General features: G+C 39.1%; 1 pseudogene across 1 annotated transcript; it reads left to right on the top strand.

The window, feature by feature from the left end:
* The first annotated feature begins 15,768 nt into the window (after positions 1–15,768).
* Positions 15,769–17,671, top strand: LOC308661384 (nucleosome assembly protein 1-like 1; annotated as a pseudogene). The gene has a single exon. The product of its transcript is annotated as a nucleosome assembly protein 1-like 1 (transcript).
* The last annotated feature ends 5,538 nt before the right edge of the window (positions 17,672–23,209 follow it).

The following is a 23,209-nucleotide window of genomic DNA, read 5'->3' as shown; positions in this document are numbered from 1 at the left end:
TTTATTTTGTTCTGTCTTATTTAGGAATGTGATTTAGGCCCGGACTACTGTATAAATAAAATTATATCATATTTCACTACTGCACAGAGTGAATTTTGCTTTTCTGTGTGTACGGCATTACACAAGGCTACAAGTTTTCCATGTGATCTCCTGGTGATGGGGGCAGGTGAGCAATGTCTTTCTCTCCTTGATTAGGTCTTGAGGTTAAGGCAGTTTCATATATAGTATGGCTGCACACATATTATTATTTTCTCAAATAGTGTAAGTACCTGAGTCTTTTATCGGCTTAATCTAGAGAGAAAGATAGAAATGGATTGCAGACAAAACCATACTGTATTAAAAGAAAAGTTGATTGTTATTTGATTGACTAAGTGACTGACATAATCTCTAGAATGGCATTAAAAGCCATTAGCAATTTACCTTTGGATTCAGCAGGACATCTCTTTCTGGCTAAAACATCAATTTGTAATTTTTATGCTTGTCATGACCCATACTGAGAGTTCATTCTCAGAAGCTAAGTACAGCCAAGAGAGGCCTTAGAGAGAGCGATGGGGACCAGGAGTTGGGGCCTAGCAGGCCAAATAGATACAGACAGCTTCTCCTACCGGAGAATTTGTGGCTCAAAATTCCAGCTAGGATTTTGTCTACAAAATCTGCAATAACAGTTCAAGACACAGTTGCCTGAAACACACAGACACGCAAGAATATAAAGAAAATCTTGCGGAATATTGTGAAATTACTGTTATTCCTGAGGAATCTGGCATTTTCTGTTGAATAAATTCAGTTTAGTTGGTTTTGGGCAAATTCGGTATCTGGAGCTGACCCAATGTAGAAGCAACTTTTGTGTGGTCTTATAACCACTTGCTGGAAGCCATGCCTCATTTTCTGTGATTAACTAGATCTTACTCTTTTCAGTCTTCTCTTGTAGTAACCTAGACTGTAAATAGTTAATCTGAAGAACAAAGTCTCAAAACTCAGATTAGCAATACTTATTTTAGTAGCTAAGAAGATTAAAGGTGCAATACCAGCAAGTACTCTACTTTCACATCAGAAATCTATAAACAGGCAATTTAAGGTGGCAAGAGTCTGGTTAATTTTCTTATGCTTTTTCAATATAAAGAGCAGGAAGCATGTTGCTTTTGTGAAGACAAAGCAAACAGTACTTGATAATTGTTTTGGGAAAGGTTGGCTATCTAAGAGTTGGTCTTACACTGATAAAGGTTCACATGACTAAGCAATTAGTTGTAGACTTCCCTAAAACTGTAAGATTTCATCGTAATCCAGGGGTCCCCAACCCATGGTCTATGGACCGGTACTAGGCTGCGGCATGCCAGTACTCAGACCACACAAACAAGCAAAACCCCATCCGTGGGATGCAGGTGGCATACAAAACCCACCCGCTCCAGTCCGCAAAAAAACCCTCTCTCCACGTAACCTGTCCCTGGTGCCCCAAAGGTTGGGGACCTCTGCCCTAATCTACCCTGAGATAGATTGGTTCTAAATTGAGAGTTTGCTTACTCTCAATTTCTTACACCCCCACCCCACTCATCTCAATAAATCCTGCTAAAGTGAACTCTATGGAAATCACTCTTGAAAAGAATAATTTTGGTTCAGATAGTACCAAAGGATCTCCTAGAATTGTTATCAACATGAGAATCAAATGTCACACTATTCACTTATTCCTTCTGTTGTTTGGAGCTCTTCCTAAAGTGTCTTAGTTAGCTTCTGAATTATTGATAGATCTTTCTTCTATTTTATTCCTTGTCTGTTTTTGTTTTTCTCTGCAGTAAAGCCACTTGTCTAGTTCAGTTCCTTCTCTGAGCTAATTGTCATACTGTTTTCAACATTTTATCCATCAAGTATTAGCAAAGTATAAAAAATAAATAAAAAGAATTATATCTTTGACATGTATTCTTGGGAAAATTGAGTTCCAGCCAAGATCCTAGGAATTATCCAAGTAATATTCTACTGTGAAGTTATAACGTGCTCAACAGTATGGCTTTTATAAATCCACAGTTGATGTAGCCATTTTTTTTTAGTTCTTGTAAACATTTATTTAATCCATTTGTTATTTCACTGAATAACACTATAACAATTGTAGGGATGATTTTGCAAGATCTTTTCCATAAGATACTCATTTCAATCTTTAGATCTCTATATTTTATAATTTTTTTCCTATTTTTCCTTAGTTCCTTATGTATTGGTACATATATAAAAAGTAGTCTTTTCATTGTTATTTTATCTGTTGCGTTTGTGTTCTAGATGATTATCTGCATGTGAAAAATATCATAAAATTTTAACATTTTTTTTTATTTTTTCAAATTTATTATATCCACAACTGGGAAACTCAGAATCTATAACTTTTACAACAGATGTCAATGGATCATATTTTGTTGTGATGTTTTTTATACATGAAAACTGAGCAATTTTTTTGTACCTACTAAATATGTGATCCATTATTCTACCTTTTACTTTACAAAGTTTTCATTTGCTTGATTTCATAACATTTGTTTGTAATGTTTGTTCTTTAATGATAAAATGAACCCTTCTGATGATGGCAGCTTGTAACTATTGCCAGTTCTTTGTCTTGTCCACTTTATTTGCAGTTTTTAATGTATTGGTAATGATTTATTTTCCCAATGTTCTAAATGATTTATATATCAATTTATTTTATAGTCCTTTTTGTTTCTGCTACTTTCTGGATGTTTTCTTTGCAAACTACAATGATAATTTTCTCTGTGCTTGCCTTAATATAATCATGTAATCCTGGTTATCTTTGTTTTTCCACTCCTATAGTCAATCAACATCAATTTATGGATTTAATGCATTAGGCTTTGTCATCAGTTTTCAGGTTTTCTGATCTAAATTGTCCAGTTCAACCTGTGTCCAGTTTACTGTATCAACTATGTCTTTGTGGCTTTAATTATATTTCCACCATTTAATTTTAATTTTTTTTGCCTTTGTTTCAAATATTCTAAACTGGATTTCTTTTTAACTTTACCATGCAAGCTGTTATTTGATCTATATATTCCTAAATATTTATAGTTTGTAGTTTTTGTAGTTTCCCTCCATGGACAAAGATAAGATTCACGTTTTAATAGTATATCCTAATTGTGATCATTTTTTCCTTTTTTATACTGAGCATTTTATACACGTCAATTCCAAATTTCATTTTGTTGTCATCATTATATATTCTTACAATACTAAAGATTCAATTTCAGGTTTGTTTTTTCCCCATGTAGTTTAAAATGGAATATTTTTCACTTTTTTAACAGTTCATATTCCTGTTTTGTTTTATTCAGAATATGTGAAGGGTATCACTGAGATGGTAAAAAACAATGGAATGAATGAATTCCCTTAAAAAATCCTTTCCCTCTCCTTTAATTTCACAATTTACCATCAAAGTAGAAGTCTATTTTTAATAGCTTTATTATTATTTTTTACAAAATTGTTGATATTCACACCAGTGCCAAATATTTCCAAACATTTCTGTATCCAACTATGTGGAAGAAACTCAGATGCCTTTATATATTCAAGCCATGCCTTCTACTTTGATTTTTGTTAACTTTTCTTTTTAGTATAATTTTATCAAACATCAATTGATGTTTTGTTCCTTATGCATTTTGAAATTTATCTTTTTATTCAAGTAGAGACAATGAGTATTTGAATATGTAATTCAAAATCACGATTTTGTAAGTCTCATCATTAGTTCCAATCTCAACAAGATATCTAGCACCCTTGAAGAGGTAGTGCCAATGCTCAAAGGCATTCTTGATAACTTAAAGCTACTTCTTAAACTTCTAAAAAATTATCATTTTGCGTGGCAGGGTGCACAGGGAGTGCACAGGGAGAAGACGGTTCATAAACTTGAGACCACACTATTCCCAAAGTAAAATCAGAGGCATCAGCTTGAATGAAGGAGTGGCAGATAGATCTGGCTGATGGTTAAGAAATGAATACTTTGTATTGAAGGAAGGCTTCTTTAGCTGCAGAACCAACTTAGAAGGATTTCTCCTTCTTGATAAAGGAAATCAACTGTCTGATTAATGCAAAAAAAGAAAAAAAGAAAAATATTTATATATTTTTTAAAAATTACAGAGCCTCAGAACTCCTTTATATTCCTGATAGTATATGCTGGGCTTCCATGATAGAATGGAGGTTACCTTAAATGGAGCCATCTGAATTCCTTTTGAGAAAATACAATAGCCCTGATGCTGTAAAAATACATTTTTCTAGTTTAGTACAGAAGTTGTAGTAATTTTTTTTTTAATCCCATTTATATCCCGCCCTTCTCCGAAGACTCAGGGCGGCTTACAATCTAAGAAGCACAAATCAATGTGCTTAGCAATAGCCTTCATTCTATGTATATGCCTGCTTATTAGGGCTTTCGGGGGCCCCCCAAGCGGCATTATTACAAAGTCAGCTTATTGCCCCCAACAATCTGGGTCCTCATTTTACCTACCTCGGAAGGATGGAAGGCTGAGTCAACCTTGAGCCTGGTGGGACTCGAACCTGCACTAATTGCAGGCAGCTGGTGTTACTTAAGGAGGCATTAGCCCACTGCTCCACCAATAAAGATATTGAGGATTTTTTAAATTTTTTATTATCCTGAAGAACAGGATCATATAAATACTCTATGAGAGAGAATTGTGAAAAATATTATCCATAACTCCTTGGGGGAAAAAATCTGCCTGCAAATCTGAATAGCATTACTCAAACTTCCCATAGCAATGACTGAAGGCAGTTGAATATTCATACCCTTTTTTCATGTGAATGTGATTTTAAACCCCTTTGAGGTCCAATTTGATAAAACACTTGTGTCTTTGGCAACTATTCTAAGAGTTCAAAAATCAATGGAAGAAAATAGTAGTCCACTTTGGTTATGGAGTTAAAATGTCAGTAATCATGGATTGGGGACATAGGGACTCATGTTCCTTCTTTACACTGGTGGAGGAGGAAGAGAAAGGCCAGACAAAACCTACATGCTTGTGGATAAATTACTTTAAGCAGCCTGACTTTATTGTTGGAATTGGGTAGCAGAACTATGAGAATATGATTGATCGTATAGTTACAAAGTGCCAGCTTCCCCCATATTCAAACAAATCTGGTTATTTTCATATTTGACAGACAAAGTAGGAAGTATACTTATTTAAGGGTGGTAAATGCTGGGGGTCTGAAATCCTTAAAGGAATGAATCTAGTTTTCATGGAATCAAAAGTGATAGGATCCTGGTTCAAATATATAAATTATGAGTTTATAGCAGTTCATTCCCAGCATTATATGGGATGAGGAAATAAAGTTGAAGAACTACTGATGTTTTCTATTAGAGCAGACATGTCAAACACAAGGCCCGGGGGCCGGATCCAGCCCCCAAAGTTTCATGTGGCCCCCAAAGCCATCCTGGAAACAGTGAGGGAACGGCCCCCGCTGCCTTGGCCCTGGCCCAGAGACCCTCCTTCTGCCAGAGACCCTCAGATCTGTCCCACTCCTGCCCAGGCCCCCATAGGCACCCTTGATGCGAACGATGTAGAGCTGGCCACGCCGACCCAGTAGGTCATACGCACTCCAGCCACGCCCACCCAGTAGGCCACGCCCACCCTGGCCACGCCCACCCGGCCCCCGAGGGCAACCACAATGCTGATGTGGCCCTCAATGAAATTGAGTTTGACACCCCTCCATTAGAGTCAATCTAGTCCCCACAGAAAGGGGCCTGTCTATGGTAGCTCTATTTTGTTCTCCCTATCTGGCAAGTTGGTTCACAATCTGGGATAACTGATTCATTTGACTTAGTTCTGATACTACAGTAAGACACTATTAACTTGACTGATGGTCAGCGAGGCTCTCAGAGAGTCAGCATTCAACAGTAATGATTTTCTGACATTTCATACATTAGCTTGGTTCTTTGGTTTGACTTTGCATACGTTTCATGAAATTACTTGACTAAATACAAATCTTTATGGTAGACAAGATTGCTCATTACAAGTGAGTTATTTGCATCAACTTCCTTCTGATACTGTGATGTTCTTTCTTCTTATATGCCAGAAATTAATTGTGCAATAGCAATAGCACTTAGACTTATATACTTATATACTGCTAAGCAGTTTACAATCTGGGTCCTCATTTTACTGACCTCGGAAGGATGGAAAGCTAAGCCAACCTTGAGCCAGTGAGAATTGAACTGCCAAACTGCAGGCAGCCAGCAGTCAGCAGAATTAGCCTGCAGTACTGCATTCTAACCACTGCGCCACCACAGCTCTGCTTGTTGATCTTTAAGCTGAACAGTACTTGTACGTTGCCAGTGCTTTTTTTGTAAAAGAAAAAGGTGCCGGAACTCACACATGTCATACAATCCGCCTTGCCTATCCTACAAGGTTCCATCCAAAAAAGGTGCCGGAACTCCGTTCTGAGCATTCTATGACAAAAAAAGCCCTTTATGTTGCATATGTGCCATCTCTGGCCAGAGATTACAGGAGAGCTGCTAGAACCTGCCTCATTCTTCTCAAACCCCACTGCAAAGGACAGCCCATACAATTGGAACTGTGTATAGAATGTTTGCCATATTTCTAAGATGAAGGGAAAGGATGCAGCTTCATGGTAGAAACTCTATCCTCCATCCAGAAGGTCTTACTGTGGCTTTAATCCCTGATCTCTTCAGTGAAACCAGGAAAAAATCCAGGTTGAAATTATGGAAAACAGTACATACCATATTAAACTAAGTAGATTAATAATATGATTTGATACAAGGGAGCTTCCCTTGTTCATATTCTAAAGCACAGCATCCCTTTTTTCAAATCAAGTTGCCAAATTTATTAAAACGGATCTATTATTTTTTTAAGACTGCTGTACTATCTTTCTGCCATGGAATATGACTCTTAAGGTACAAGACAATTATAATACAAAATTGACAAATATGTTGCAGCAGTGCATGCTATTCATGGAATAATAATCATTCCTACACTGCAGCTTTGCTTCTCTTGGAAAATATTTAAGGATGCATGTCTTTTATACCTATAATGATAAAAACATGTTTGCTTTTGACTCTTCATTTATAAACTGATGGGTTTATAAACTACCTATCATGCTTTAATAACATGTTTTCTCTTAGTTGCAACTATCAGTATTTAGCCTCATATTTGATGTTTAATCTTACCTGACTCCGTGGAGATTGTAAAAAGACTTGTATTTACGAAAAAGCAAAGCTAGCTTCTCCACATTGCTGTGTAATGCTAGCTTGATAGTTTCTTTAGTATCATTGTATAGATCTGGTGAAACACCAGCCTTCTGAGAAGCTTCCCGCAACAGCTTCAGGTTTTTCCTCTGTGCTTCCACATTTATCCAGTAGCGCTTCTCTGTGATGTCGTATGTAGGAAGCTCTTCTATTTTGGTGAACATTTTAGGGAACCATGTAGTTTCTAGTTCAGAGGAATCTTCCTTTAATGCAAGACTAGAAGAAGGAGTTAGCCAGGGAGTAGGAGAAATTATTTTTTCCTTAGAAACGGGTGGCATTTTGCATGGCTTAACAAAGATATCCAAAAAAGAGCTTTCCACTACTTTCAATTTGGGACTCGAGGGCTTATGTTCCTTCTGTATCAGTCTCTGCTTCTCCGGCACCTTGCTCTGCTGCTCCTGATCTCTGCGCTCCTCATCTTGCTGTTTTTGCATCTCCTGCTGCCAGCTTTGCAGTTGCTGCTGCCAGCGCTTCTCCCGAATGTGTTCGAGCTCTTCTTGCTTCTGCTGCTGCTCTTTTTGCCACCGTTTATACTGCTCTTCTTGCTCCAGATGGGCTTGCCTCAGGGTCTCCATGTGTTCCTCATGCTTTGCCTGTTGTTGCTGCCACTGCTTTCTCTTAATCTCATGCTCCTTATCCTCCTCTTGCCAGATCTTCTGCTGCTTTCTGTGCTCTTCCCTCAACTGGTTCCAGCACCACTGTTCTTTGGCCTGCTCCCCTTGGAGTATCACTTGCTGTTTGTACTGTTGTTGTAGCTGTCTGACCTCCTCCTGCAACCTGCACTGCTGCTCCTTCTGCTTCTCTCGTTGCTCAGCCCAGAACTGCTTATAATGATCATTCTGCTGCTGCAGGTGCTGCCAGTGCTTAAGCTGCAGCTGCCAGAGATGCTCCTGCTCTTTGTGTTGCTCCTGCTTCTGCCTCCACTCCTCCTGCTGCTTCTGAAACAACCCCTGCAATTGTACCAAGTTCTCTTTGTCCTTTTCTATTCGCTGACATTCCCCCCGTAACCGTAACTGCTCTTCTTGAATTCGTTCCTTCTCTGTCAGTAGCTCCTTTTGAAGTTGCTGGTACCAAAGCTCCCTCTTAATATTTACCTCCTGTAAGCTCTTCAGTTTCAAATGGCTTACTTTTGGGGATGGCTCTCTTGCTTTGTCGAGAGTCTTTGGTTGCTCCTCAGAAATTGGTATAATAATTTTGTTCTTGTCTTGTTCTTCATGCTTCAGTTCCTTGACCTGCTGATCACCTTCATCAGGCACATGTTCCAAAGATTGCTCTTCTTTTGTGATAGGTAAAGCCTTGGCCAGGTCTTCTTCCTTCTCTTGCCATTTAGGCAGGAGTATATCCTGGAGAGAGAATGATTCTTTGCCCTGGGGAGGTGGGGCCAGAATGGGTATGTCCTGGGGAGGCAGGACCAAGGTGGGTATGTCTGCAGGAGGTGGGACCAGGGTGGTTATGTCCAGGGGAGGCAGGATCAGGGGAGTTATGTCCTGGGGAGGTGGAGGAGGGAACAGGGTGGGTATGTCCTGGGGAGGCGGGACCAAGGTGGGTATGTCTGCAGGAGGTGGGACCAGGGTGGTTATGTCCAGGGGAGGCAGGATCAGGGGAGTTATGTCCTGGGGAGATGGAGGTGGAAACAGGGTGGGTATGTCTTGGGGTGGTTGGATGCAAATAGGTATGTCCTGGGGTGGTGGGACCAGGGGGAGTATGTCCTGGAGAGGCGAGATCAGGGGAGTTATGTCCTGGGGAGGTGGAGGAGGGAACAGGGTGGGTATGTCCTTGGGAGGCGGGACCAGGGTAGGTATGTCCTGGGGAGGTGGGACCAGGGGGACTATGTCCTGAGGAGGTGGAGGTGGGACCAGGGTGGGTATATCCTGGGGAGGTGGAGGTGGGACCAGGGTGGGTATATCCTGGGGAGGTGGAAGTTGGACCAGGGTGGGTATGTCCTGGGGAGGGGGGATCAGGGTGGGTATGTCCTGGGGATGTGAAGGTGGGACCAGGGTGGGTATGTCCTGGGGAGGTGGGAACATGGTAGGTATCTCCAGGAGTAGTGGGACCAGGGTCGGTATATCCTGGGAAGGTGGAAGTGGGACCAGGGTGGGTATGTCCTGGGGAGGTGGAAACAGGGGGGGTATCTCCAGGGGAGGTGGAACCAGGGGGGGTATGTCCTGGGAATGTGGAGTTGGGACCAGGGGGAGTATGTCCTGGGGTAGCAGAACTAGGTTGGGTATGTCCTGTGGAGGGGGTACTAGGGAGGGTATGTCCTGAGGAGGTGGAAACAGGGCGGGTATCTCCTTGGGAGGTGAGACAAAGGGGGTTATGTCCTGTGGAGCAGGGGACAGGGTGGATATGTCTTGGGATTGTGGGAGCAGGGTGGGTATCTCTTGGGGAGGTAGAAACAGGGTGGGTGTCTCCTGGGGAGATGGGACCAGTCGGAGTATGTCTTGGGGACCTGGAGGCAGAACCTGAGTGGGTATGTCCTTGGAAGGTGTGACCAGGGTGGGTATCTCCTGGGGAGGTGGAGGCGGGACCAGAGTGTGTATCTCCTGGGGAGGTGGAGGTGGGACCAGAGTGGGTATGACCTGAGGAGATGTGTCTTGGGTATATATGTCCCCAGTACGAGTGACCTGGGTAGGGGTTTCCTGAGTTGGGGTGAACAGGGTAGGCATGTTCTGGGTAGGTGTATCCTGGGCATGTATGTCCTGGGTAGGTATGACATGAGTAGATGAAGGAGTTTTGGTTATTTCTTCTCCATTTTTATCTTCCAACTTTTCCATGCTTTGCGAAATGTGTTGAACGGTATCGTCCTCCAGATGAATAAAGGATTTTTGCTTTATCAAGAAACATTCTTCCACTTTGTCATGTATTGCCTTAAAGAGTTGTTGAACATATGGATCTGTCGGTTGAAATTGAACTGATACTTTCCCATTGCCAGGAGAACCTTTCTTTAACTTTTCTAGCTTGTCCTCTAAACATGCAAGAGTGGCTTCTTGAAATTCACGGAGAGCAGTTTCTTCAACTCTTGAGCTTTTCCGTTTTTCTTTTGTAGTAGATGCTTGCTCAGCTGTATCAGGAGGCAATGAGGACTTTCTTACATTGAATATTTTGGCAGGCCTGTCTACATGGCGGCCTCCAGTCACTGGTCCAGCTGCAGTGTCTTTATATGATGGCTCTAATTCTTCGAAAAGATGTTTGATAGTCTCTATATCTATCATACCATCCTTCTCCCTGGCAATCTCTTGCAACTTTATATTTAAACCATGAATCCCTCCGTCAAACTTCTCTGCCTGCTTTTGGAGTTGTAACAATTTACTCCACCGCTTTGTTTCTTTCTTTTCTCGGACATCTTTTGATTTGTCTGCTAATGGTTTCGGGGCTTCCTCAGTTTGTTCTGCTATAGCTGTTTGTATCAGGTCTTTATCTTGGGAATCTGGCTCCTCCTTGGTTTCTATTGTTGGCTTTTGAGTCACTTCACTTCCAGGAATATCCTGGGCAGGAGTGTCCTGGGTGGGGATGTCCCGGGTAGGCGGGTCCAAGGTAGATATGTCCCTGGCAATCTCTTGCAACTTTGCATCTAAACCATGTTTTACTCCTTCAAACTTCTCTGCCTTTTTTGGGAGATGTAATAATTTATTCCACCGCTTTGTTTCTTTCTTTTCTCGGATATCTTTTGATTTGTCTATTAATTGTTTTGCTGCTTCCTCGGCTTGTTCTGCTATAGTTGTTTGTGTCAGGTTTTTATCTTGGGACTCTGGCTTCTCCTTCATTTCTGAAGTTGTTGTTAGACTTTGAGTCAGTTCACCGCCAGAAATGTCCTGGGTAGGGGTGTCCTGGATAGGGGTATCCGGGGTAGGTATATCTGGGGTAAGTGTATCCCTTGCAATCTCTTGCAACTTTGCATCTAAACCATGTCTTACTCCTTCAAACTTCTCTGCCTGCTTTGGGAGTTGTAATAATTTACTCCACCGCTTCGTTTCTTTCTTTTCTCGGGTATCTTTTGCTTTGTCTGCTAATGGTTTCGGGGCTTTGTCGGTTTGTTCTGTTGCAGCTGTTTGTGTCAGATCTTTATCTTGAGACTCTGGCCCCTCCTTGGTTTCTGAAGTCATTGTTGGCCTTTCAGTCAATTCACCTCTAGATATGTCCTGGGTAGGGGTATCCGGGGTAAGCGTGTCTGGGGTAGGGGTGTCCAGGATAGGGGTGTCCTTGGTAGGGGTGTCCTGAGAACGGGTGTCCAGGGTAGGTAGGTCCTGGGTAGGGGTGTCTTTGATAAGAGTGTCCGAGATAGGTATGTCTCTGGCAGTCTCTTGCAACTTTACATCTAAACCATGTCTCACTCCTTCAAACTTCTCTGCCTGCTTTGGGAGTTGTAATAATTTCTTCCATCGCTTTGGTTCTTTCTTTTCTCGAATATCTTTTGACTTGTCTGCTAGCTGTTTTGGGGCTTCCTCAGTTTGCTCTGCTGTAGCTGTTTGTGTCAGGGTTTTATCCAGAGACTCTGGTTCCTTCTTCATTTCTGAAGTCATCATTGGCCTTTGAGTTAATTCACCTTTAGGTCTTTCCTGGACATTTGTGACTAGGGGAGTTATGTCCTGGCTAGCTATGTCGTGGGTAGGTGCATCCTTGGTAGGTGGGAATTTGACCACCTTTTTTGTTTTCATGACCAGTACAACTTTATCTGCAGTACCTTTCAGTGATAACCTATGCCTAGCTCCTTTTTTATCTTTTTGGAGGCTTTGACCTGAAATGCCTTCTGCAGTCAGTTCAGTTAATGATGAAGGCTCCATTGCAGATGGACTGCTCTCAATAGGCTTTTCATCACTAGATTTAGGAGCCACCCTATCAGATTCTGTGTCCAGTGTTCTATGACTAGTGAACATTTGGTTAAGTCGCTCCGATGATCTTTCAGTTAATGTTCCAACCATTGGTGGACCTTTTTCATCTGAAGCCTTCAGTGGTTGCTTTGTTTTCCATTTGTCAGAGGTTATTACGTTTTCTGGCAATTTGTCTTCCTGTTCAGGTAATTTGTTTTTTTTAATTTTCCTCTGTTTAATTTTTATATCTTGGTTGCTTCCAGTTGGACTTTGTTCTCTCCCAGAAATAGGTATTAGAGATATTTGTGAACCCTCAGCCTGAGATTCCCATTTTTCATCTAAGACTTCTCCTCCACCTTTTCTAGTTAGCTTCTTCTTAGGTTCTGTCAGGTGTATTGGTTTCTCAACTTGTTTGCTTTTTACATTTTTTTCGACATCAGAAGGTTTACTCTGAGTTTTACCTGAACTAACCCTGGGAAGGGTGATGTCACCTGCTAATAATGTTTTCTCATTTGCATCATGCAATTCTTTTTGAATCATTTCATTTGTGATAAGGAGTGCCATGCATCTTTCTTCAGCGTTTTGGACCTGCTTTTCCAATGCTGCCTTTTTGTCCAGGGCCATTCTCAGTTCTCTTTGTAGGACTGAAACCTGAGGATCTTGCTTCCTGCCTTCCACAACAGTTAGACTGTCACACTTGAGTTTTAGGTTGCGGCATTGTTTAACTAGAAGGCTGAAAGCCTTTATAAGGTTTCCTACCATAGTTGCAGTGTACTTGAGGGCAATTATTTCTGCTTTGTTGAAAAATGAAGATTCTCCTAGTTCGTGTATCATGTTGTTCACATCATGACAACGAGTAAAAGCAAGAGATTCATCATCCAACATCTGCTCAGGTGTCAAAGGCTCACCTTCTTGAGGCATATCTGCCACTTTATCTCGCCATGCTTTAAACAGAAGGGCATATTTTTGACCTGAGGTAGAAAGGTAATAATAAGAGTAATAACAATAGCAATAAGAGGAATAGTAACAGCTCTGGTAATAATGTAAAACTGAAATGAGAAATAAAGGATCATTGGACCAGAAATTCTTCAATGTTATTACTATAAAAGGTAAAGGTAAAGGTTCCCCCGCACATGCGTGCTAGTCGTTTCCGACACTAGGGGCCGGTGCTCATCTCCGTTTCAAAGCCGAAGAGCCAGCGCTTGTCCAAGGACGTCTCCGTGGTCATGTGGCCGGCATGACTAGATGCCAAAGGCGCACAGAACGCTGTTACCTTCCCACCGTAGTGGTCCCTATTTTTCTACTTGCATTTTTACGTGCTTTCGAAGTGCTAGGTTGGCAGAAGCTGGGACGAGTAACAGGCGCTCACTCTGTTATGCAGCACTCGGGATTCGACCCGCCAAACTGCCGACCTTCTGATCGACAAGCTCAGCGTCCTAACCCACTGAGCCACCGCGTCCCTTGTTATTACTATAAGATTATATTAATAAACAATCTCATATGTCAGAAGAATATTACAATTAATTGTACTTATGTCAGTGTAACATAAATTGTACAAGAACGTGGTCAGGGAATCTATTAGATATATTTAGAAAAAAAGCTGCTCAGAGTCACCTCAAACTGTGAGATGGGCAGCAAATAAATTTGATAATAATAATTTTTTAAAAAAAAGTTCTTCAGAAATCAGCTTACAAACACTGCTAAACAATAGGCTTAGGACACAGCTGGTAAAACTGCATAGGCGATAAAAACTAGAACCAGATGACTGGGATTTGTACAGTGATTAAAAGGACATCAGTCACACAAAGCTGAATGAAACGTACATCTTCCCTAGCAATATGCAAACTCTGACAGTGACTTAAGAGATTGATTTTGCTTCTGACATTGGGTCTTTTGTGGCTCATCTTTGCCAGGTTATTGTTCTCGGATGCATTTTATAATTAAGCCAAAAATATAGCTTCTAGTGAACCCACTACTTTTTTTAGGTACCTGATTTCCGTCGTGTCCTCATTTTCTCTGTAAAGAGTGGCTGGAATAGCTTGATCAAACGTTGAACGTTTACTTCAGTTTTGTCAATAAAGTTCATGAGATCCATCTCCATTTTCTCAATCATTTCTTCTTTGGGAATTAGTTTTTCTTGTAATCTAACTTTATTCAGCATTCCACCTAGAGAGAAATTTTAAACTCAAATAGGATGAAAGAAAAATCATTCTTAAATAACATTAACATTTCTCCTTTGGAAAATATTCTATTCAACAGTCCAACAATATGAAAATTGTATGAATTGCTTTTCCCAAGTCTGCAATTCTGTGATACATTCAAGGGACTTAATGTTGCTAGATTCATAGCTCAGATGTACAGTTTCCTACATAGAAAAGCCAAACACAGTTTAAAGGACCAAGCAGCAAATTATAGGAAAGACCGGCTGGTGTCTAGACATTTTATTTGCTGATGTAAAGCCAGTGGTGGGATTCAGCCAGTTCGCACCACTTTGGCAGAACCGGTAGTTAATTTTTTTGTTGCCCGGGCCCAGAATGGATTTCCAGAAGCAGCATCAACACAGAGAACTGGTTGTTCACATATTTGAATCCCACCACTGTCTAAAAGACAACATTCTTCTCAGGAATACAGGAAAGATAGGGCAATTAAATTTACTTCACTCTTCCAATAAAACTCTGTCTTCTAGCAGAAGCTGCAGAGGTCCAGCACTGGTCAAATAGTATACATAATTCTTATCCTCCTACAAAGAAAGACCAGCTAGAATTCAAAAGAGAGCTACAGGAGTCTCCCAGTACTACAGTGCAGGTATTGTATGTTATGTACTGGGCTTTTTGAGGGAATACCACGTGGGTTGCTGGAGCAGCTAACAGCTCTCCAGCAACCCAGACTACAAGTCTCCTGTGCTGCAATTGGCTATCTCCAGGCAGCAATGGTTGATTCAAACCTATTGGCTGCCGCCTAGGGGCTAGACTATATATTGCGGCTGGTTGCAGCCATTTCCTCCAGTACAGTCACAGCACGAAATAAGATTTAGTATTGGATAATTCCTTGTATCTATTATTTTCAAAGGTTAATAATATTTGCATGTACAAAAAATAAATCCATATTTAATCCATTACTTTGTTTTAATCATTTCTGTATGTACATTCACATATGGAGAGAAAGAGAGGCTTCTGTATCTATTGAAATTACATGAGGATTATTCATACCTATCACACAATTAATATAAGAGAAAAATCAACAGGCCTTGCTTACTTGTTAGATTTATACTGCTCAAAAAAATAAAGGGAACAGAAAATAAGACATCCTACTATTAAATACGGCACATTGTGTTGTTTAAGTGTTCCCTTTATTTTTTGAACAGTATATATCCTGGCAATCTAAGGGTTTAAGACTCTTTTTTATTTTTTCCTCATAATAACAACCCTATGAGATAGTCTGATCTAAGAGAGAGTTACTGATTTAGAATCACTGAGAAAGCTTCCATAAATGAGAGTACCAAAGCTGAATACTAGCCCACTCCTCCATTGTGGGAATTGGTTCTTATTGGGGATGAAAAATTCTCCTGAATTTTAAGTCAGTGAATTTACAGTTATTTGCTAGCGGGTTCCCACTGTTGGAGCCTATATTCTAGAATGCTTTCTTTACCTTGGGAAAACCCTAACCCTAACCCTTGGGAAATGTTAACAGATTACATCACTTATATCTTATTGAAAACGTATCTCGCTTTTTACCGCCGGCTGCGAGACGCTTCTTCCTCAATCCTGAGTCACTGTGAGACCCGGCCTCGCGCAGAGGTTTGCTGAGGTCTGGAAATATGGCAGACATTGACAATAAAGAACAGGCTGAGCTTGACCCGCAAGATATGGAAGACGTTGAAGAAGTAGAAGAAGAAGAATCTGGTGAGGATGCTAACAGTAAAGCATGCCAACTAACTGTACAAATGATGCAGAATCCTCAGATTCTTGTAGCCCTCCAGGAAAGGCTTGATGGCTTGGTGGGAACGCCTACAGGATATATAGAAAGCTTGCCTAAAGTAGTTAAGAGACGAGTAAATGCACTCAAGAATCTTCAAGTTAAATGTGCACAGATAGAAGCAAAGTTTTATGAAGAAGTTCATGAATTGGAAAGGAAATATGCTACTCTTTATCAGCCCTTATTTGACAAGAGAAGTGAAATAATCAATGCTGTTTATGAACCTACTGAAGAAGAATGTGAATGGAAAACAGACACAGAAGAAGAAATTTCAGAGGAAATGAAAGAGAAGGCCAAGCTTGAAGAGGAGAAAAAAGATTAAGAAAAAGATGATCCTAAAGGAATTCCTGAATTTTGGCTGACGGTATTCAAGAATGTCGATTTACTCAGTGATATGGTTCAGGAACATGATGAACCTATCCTGAAGCATTTAAAAGATATTAAAGTGAAGTTTTCAGAAGCTGGAGAATCTATGACTTTTACTTTAGAATTCCACTTTGAACCTAATGAATTTTTCACAAATGAAGTAGTAACAAAAACATACAGAATGAGGTCAGAACCTGATGATTCTGATCCTTTCTCCTTCGATGGACCAGAAATTATGGGTTGCACAGGGTGCCAAATAGACTGGAAAAAGGGGGAAAATGTTACTTTGAAAACTATGAAGAAGAAACAAAAGCACAAGGGGCATGGAACAGCTAGAACAGTGACAAAAACAGTTTCCAACGATTCCTTCTTCAATTTTTTCAGTCCTCCAGAAGTTCCTGAAAGTGGAGACTTGGATGATGATGCTGAAGCAATTCTTGCAGCTGATTTTGAAATTGGCCATTTTCTACGGGAGCGCATAGTTCCACGATCAGTATTGTATTTTACAGGAGAAGCCATTGAAGATGATGATGATGATTATGCTGAAGAAGGTGAGGAAGCTGATGATGAGGAAGGGGAGGAAGAAGCAGATGAAGAAAATGATCCAGATTATGATCCAAAGAAGGATCAAAACCCAGCAGAATGCAAGCAGCAGTGAAACAGTGTGTATGTGGCCTTGAGGATTATCTGCACTGTAATAGCCTAAATACAACTATTAGTTACTTACAGCCTTATGTTTTGTATCTTGGTAGAATTAAGTAAACTTTTTGTTAAAACAAACTGACAGAACCGGTTTAAAATGTAGGTTCCTTGTACCTAGCATTTTAATAGTACTTTTCTGCCGATATGTAGAATGCAGTAAATCCTAAAGCATGAATTGTTAATTCATTGCTATATATAGTTTGGTTCTAGTGAAGTCTGTTGTCATGTAGCTATTAGACTGCAGCTGTGAAGATATCAGAACTCTTGACGGAGACCACTATTTGTTTAGAAAAGATCCTTTCCCAGAGAACCAACCAAAGTATTTTTGGCCCAGTAGTTTAAATGGGTTTAAGTCTGCTTGCACTGGCTGTGCCTTCATTGTCATAGAAATAGCAGTGACTTGTACTAATTAGGAAATGACATATGTTTCAAATTTCATAACTTCCATATAAACTGTTAATTTCCATCAAGACCACATTGAATGTTCATAATTGTCTGCTTGTTTATGCTCTAGGTTTTTGTATTTTGTGATGGTGACCTACAAAAAATCTCTAGAAACATCATATTAAGGTTGCTTATCACTGGGATGTGAATAAACCTAGTATTTTCAGGGGAAAAAAGAAAACGTATCTCTAAAACCAAGCCTCTCCTATATGAAAGCTAGATGGAATGTTCAATTATATGATTGTTTTTCACTATCTTTTTACGTTAAGTTATTTAAAATTTAATAGCTGGAGCAGTGAAGGGTTGGACAATGAGTAAAGGGCACACAGATATAGCTAATTGGTTAAAGAGAACTGGCCACTGCATGACAGAATCTGAGCTGTGATTAGTTCCTGTGAGAGCAAAGGGGGAGTTTCCTTGTTTCCCGCCTTTTTCCTCTGTGTCGTGTGTGCTCTCTGTGTTTTACCTCATGATGTTCCTGCTGTGTTGATTTACCTGATGATGTTCTTGTTTGTCTATCTTATTTACTGTAAATATACTGGTTCGTGTTAGTCTCTCTGACTCCATTTGGACACTGGCTGCACATTTCCCTGACATTTTACATTAAAAAATGATTTAATTTTTATTTATTTATTTTTCACATTTCTGTACCACCCAACTCCCTCAAAAAGGGATTCTTAATGTGTTATTTTATTATTATATGTTAACTGTTCTGCTTTGAAATGCAGTTGTATGGGAGGTAGTATATAAACTAAAATGAACAAATAAACATTAAGTGAAGACTACCTGTATAACTATGGACTTAGGTTAGACATCTCATGAAAGAAGCATCACATGGTAGGTAGGGAAATAGTTAACATATGAATGTTAAATTAAGCAATATACCAGTTTACTGTTTTTAATGTATATCAGATTATTTTACATGAAACCAAGCCTTTTTTTAACCCATGTTTCAAATAAAGCAGAAAAATGATTTACAAGATACCGTAGTTGGAATATTGTATGCTGGAATATTGGTTAATTGTCCTAAGTCATCTCACAATGGATCTTGTTCTATTTGAGGTTAGGGTTAGTGTTGTGACTGGGACACATAAGAATTGCTGAGGGCTATGTACTGCCCACCCCTATTCCTTTGTCAAGGAAAAACCAACAGGAAAATGTCCTTGATTTAAAACTTAAGTAGAACCCAGAATCTTGCCAAGAAATAAGTAGCTATAGCATTCCAAGTCCAACAAATAGCCATTGAAAATTTATTGCACTGAGCTTATTACACGACAATAGTTTTTTTAAAACAGTTTATCCTGATTACAGACACTTCTTGGGTTACAACCACTCATTCAGCAACTGTTTAAAATTCTAACAATGCTGAACAAGGGGACTTAGGACCAGTCCTTCAAGTTGCAGCCACTAGATTGCAGTTTGGGTAACTAATTCACATGGTGTTCTGGAGTCATGTGATCACCATTTCCTGCTGGCTTCCCACAAGCGAAGTAAATAGGGAAGCTGGCAGAGGGTCACAAGTCTTTTTCACAGAATGGGGATACAGAAGTAAATAGACACAATGCACCTACCTGATAACTTAAAAATAAACCAATGAAAGTTTAATGAAATAATTAAAACATGGTATAACTGATAAATTAATAGCAAAATGTGTGTAAATACATGCATATCTTTTCAAGAAAAAAAGATTTTTTGTTTCAATCGCTGGAAAATCCAATTATTTTGATAGAGCAATTGGTGGGATGTAAGATATAGAGGAATTTAGATTCCTATTAAATGTTAGCTAAACCTAGGCTTCACATGCATTATATAACTTTATCTAAATCAACAGTGATAGATTCTTGTCTTCTACAGTGTATCAGATCAGATTCTCAAAACTCTTTCCCCTTTTTCGGGGAAAAAAAAGACTTCTCTATGAGATAAAATTTTGTCAGAGTATCCCTTTCCACTGCTGGTGTTACAGAACTTACTGCATTCTTTTAATGAGTCCAGTACTACGCGTAAATCCAGTAATTTGCCCATGTTGATATTTAGCACATCATCAATTTCATCTAGAAGGTGAGATCTACGGCTTTTCTCCTCCCATGTTAGTAGGTTGTTATATTCCTTTTCTACTTTTGGATCAGTACCATCATCTCTTTTGTAGCGATCATAAGCTCGATTCACATTCTCCAGAATGCGAAAGAGTTTCTTAGAAATCTCCTGTAAGGACAGAACATATTTGCAGGGGGAAAAAGTGTATTGAATTGTTACAGGAATTCACAATTCAACTGTGTAAATCACTTCTTAGTTTTGGAGCTCTTTCAAGTCTGCTTTTAAAATTCTGGGAAATTTGTAGATGTGTCCATGTGATCTTACTGTAATACTTTATTTGGTATGCTACCTGCTATGTGTCCTATGAAGAATGGGGATAGAAATGTATGTGAAATTTTTTTTAAAGTTAAATAATAGTGAAAGTCTCTACCTTAGATTTTAAACTGAGCAAATTAAAAAAAAAGATAGGCCTGTCCATTTCTGCAAGTATTAGTCAAACTATGTAAAATCTCCAGATTCAGAAATGCTTACTTTGGAAAAAAAGAACATATAAACTTAAAACTCTGCTTCTAGATTTCCTTGAAGCATCTGCCCCCCCATTGGAAAAAAACAGAACCCTGGACTCTGCTTACTAGCAAGAGAAAGACATTGTGCTTTCTTTTTTTTATTCAGGAAGGGATTCAACAATATAGTATTTTTCATGATGAAAGAGCTTAATTTGAGTTTTAGCATTTACTTGTGGAATAAATTAATATTTTTCTTTTTCCTACTTTTCAGTGATGGTTGGAGATAAGTCAACAAGGCTGAACCAAAACATTGGGATACCTGAGGGGGAACAGCAAATGCTACTTTCCTCAAACTGCATTTCCTAATATTCAAGAAAAATCAGATGTTCCCCCAAGATAGTAAATCCCATAAGACGTTGTCCCTGTATCTGGGAGATGCAGATACATTTGCCCCTTTTCTTCCCAAAAGTATAATAGTGATGATAGTGGTTTAAAATCAGATTATAGTACTGTAATAATAAAGTTTAAGAGCTGACCATTTCTTTCCCTTCATTGATGACCGGAATCAGATTATATTTTGTCTAATGGTACAACTCTTCCTGATCTATGGTCTGAGAATATTTATGCTTTATGTACAATTGAGACATGAATCTATGAAGCACACCTAGATGCTATTGTGAAGTGATTAATATTTATATCAGTGATTAATACTTTTATCAGTGATTAATATTTATATGTTACTTATATGTAAGGGTGTATATACATATGTTGTATATAGTATGTTTTAAATGTGCGTTATGTATGTGTACACTTTGAGAGGAAGCAACTAAATTTCATTTTTAATGCGTGCCATTGTGCCTACAGGAAAAAGTGACAATAAAGGTAATCTAATCTAACCTAATCTAAGAGTTATGCAAACTTAATTGCCTTTTTCCAGGGACATTTTTGGTACTTACCTTCTTGGCTCGTTCCAGCTGTGCCACCTCAATTTTATCCAAAACTTGTTTTACAGGAAGAGGAATTTCAACTGGATGGATAGGCATGGCTTCCTTTTTGGTGGTTATAACTTTGGGCACACCAAAACCTTCTGATTCATATTCATTCACACTTGATTTTGATGATGATGAAGATTCAAAGAGATCAGATTTTGAAATTAAGGATGGTTGATTTTCCCATGCAACAAATCTTTGGAAATGCATGATTACTGCACAAAATGAGCCAGATAAGCCTCCTTGTATTCTTATCACATAATTTGTGTTGGTAGGCAAGTGAATGGGTGAAAACAAAGAGTTTTACATTTCAAAAAATTTTGGTTTTCTACAGTTAAATGGAAAATCACCCAGAGAGGAACAGATTCTGTTTATAGAATTAATGTCCCCGTTGCCATTCCATGGCTTCTAATCCATGATGTCACTAAGCAGACAACAAACATTTGCATATAAAGAAGCTTCAAGGAAAAGAAAATCTTAATTCTACATATTGAATAGGAAGTTTCATTGACAACATGTCCCAACCTGTATCAGACTTTTGGAAGGAAAGCAGCATTGCAGTGCTTCAGTAGTATACAACAGTAGTTGAGCATTATAATCGTCAGTTTAGCTAAAGACATTTTGGAAATATTGAATATACAGTATTTGTATATTGGCACTGAATAGAGTCTCCTTTCAATCCTGGTATCTATTTCTCCAAACTTGAATTGACAGTATAAGCCATTACCAAGTATTACAAAATATTTAATGTTATAATTTTTGGATAGCAGGCAGCTGATTTGAAGCATGTGTCACAGAATGACAGTGTTGATAATTGATTAATTTTTTATTGCATGTTTACTGCAAGAGACAGAGAATCAGAGAATGATAACTACTTGGAGCAGAGTTCCCCAATCTTTCCATTTAGGCGGACTGGTGGGGGAGGAGGGACGAGGGGATAGTTCCGTGTGAGTGGCGGCCAAGTGAGTGCACATGCACAGCTCCATTGCGCAAGTGGGGGTGTGCACATGCAAACACCCATCACTTCTGGGGCCCGGTTCTGAATAGCTCAAGGCCTGGTAATGGGCCACAACCCAGTGGTTGGGGATCCCTAACTTGGAGGTTTTTTTTGACTCACAACTTGGACAATTTAGGATATTTTATTCGATGACTTAAGCATGGATCGAGATATGCTATTTTTTTTCTCAACATTTCATGAGGCAGACATGTCATTGTCTACATTAATCTCCTCCCCAAATAACAGAAATTTTATTAACAAAATTGTCCAATCTTCCCTTATTTAATCTATCATCATTGAATCAGACCCTGATGCTGCACAGCTGAGAGATAAAATAGTATTTATTGTTCAAGCCTCCTGCAGCACAAAATTTCACCTTTACAAAAAAGAGGATAAAAATCTATCTGTCCTATCAAGGCATCCTTTAGTCTGCTGCCTGGCCTATATATAACTTGTAAGCTGCCCAGAGTCACCTTATAGGGGAGATGGGTGGCATAAAGATTTAATGAACAAATAAATCATTGTGAGATTTCCCTCCTCCCAGACTAGCAAGTTCCTGACAATTATGATTAATAATATTTATTAGAAGATTAAGAATTTCTGTGAATATTCTGCTTTTAAATGAGAAACATATATATATATATATATATATATATATATATATATATATATATATATATATATATATATATATATATATATATATATATATATATACATACCATCTTAGATGGTAAAACTCTTTGCTGTTTTGATGCAGCAAAGAAGTAAATCTCTTTAATGAAAGCACAGTATTTTGTAACTATCCATTGTTAGTAATTGCAATTCTTTTTATCAGTATTGAGAACTAACTCTCACACTTATCTCGCTTATGAGGAACCCCACTGTTCGTCCTAAAGTGATTTTAAGCAGAGGAAGATATGGTTTTCAGGAAAATATTATCGGATTTAAAAAGTGGGACTACGTTTTAGTCTGACCTCTAGTTCTTAAGATTAACTTAACCAGGCCAATCTGATTTTGATTTTCTGTACTATTTTTAAATGCCAGTCCAATCCATAATACAAAAGTTTTAGGTTGGATGTTGAGCAAGATGCTTTGCTTCCCTCTATCAGATGCCAGGAAGCAGAAACATTATAGCTTCCAAAGCTGGGGAGGTAGTA

This window comes from Vipera berus (genome assembly GCF_964194415.1).
Source record: "Vipera berus genome assembly, chromosome: 2".
NCBI classification, from domain to species: Eukaryota; Metazoa; Chordata; class Lepidosauria; order Squamata; family Viperidae; genus Vipera; species Vipera berus.
This window is presented reverse-complemented; position numbering and strand designations above follow the sequence as displayed.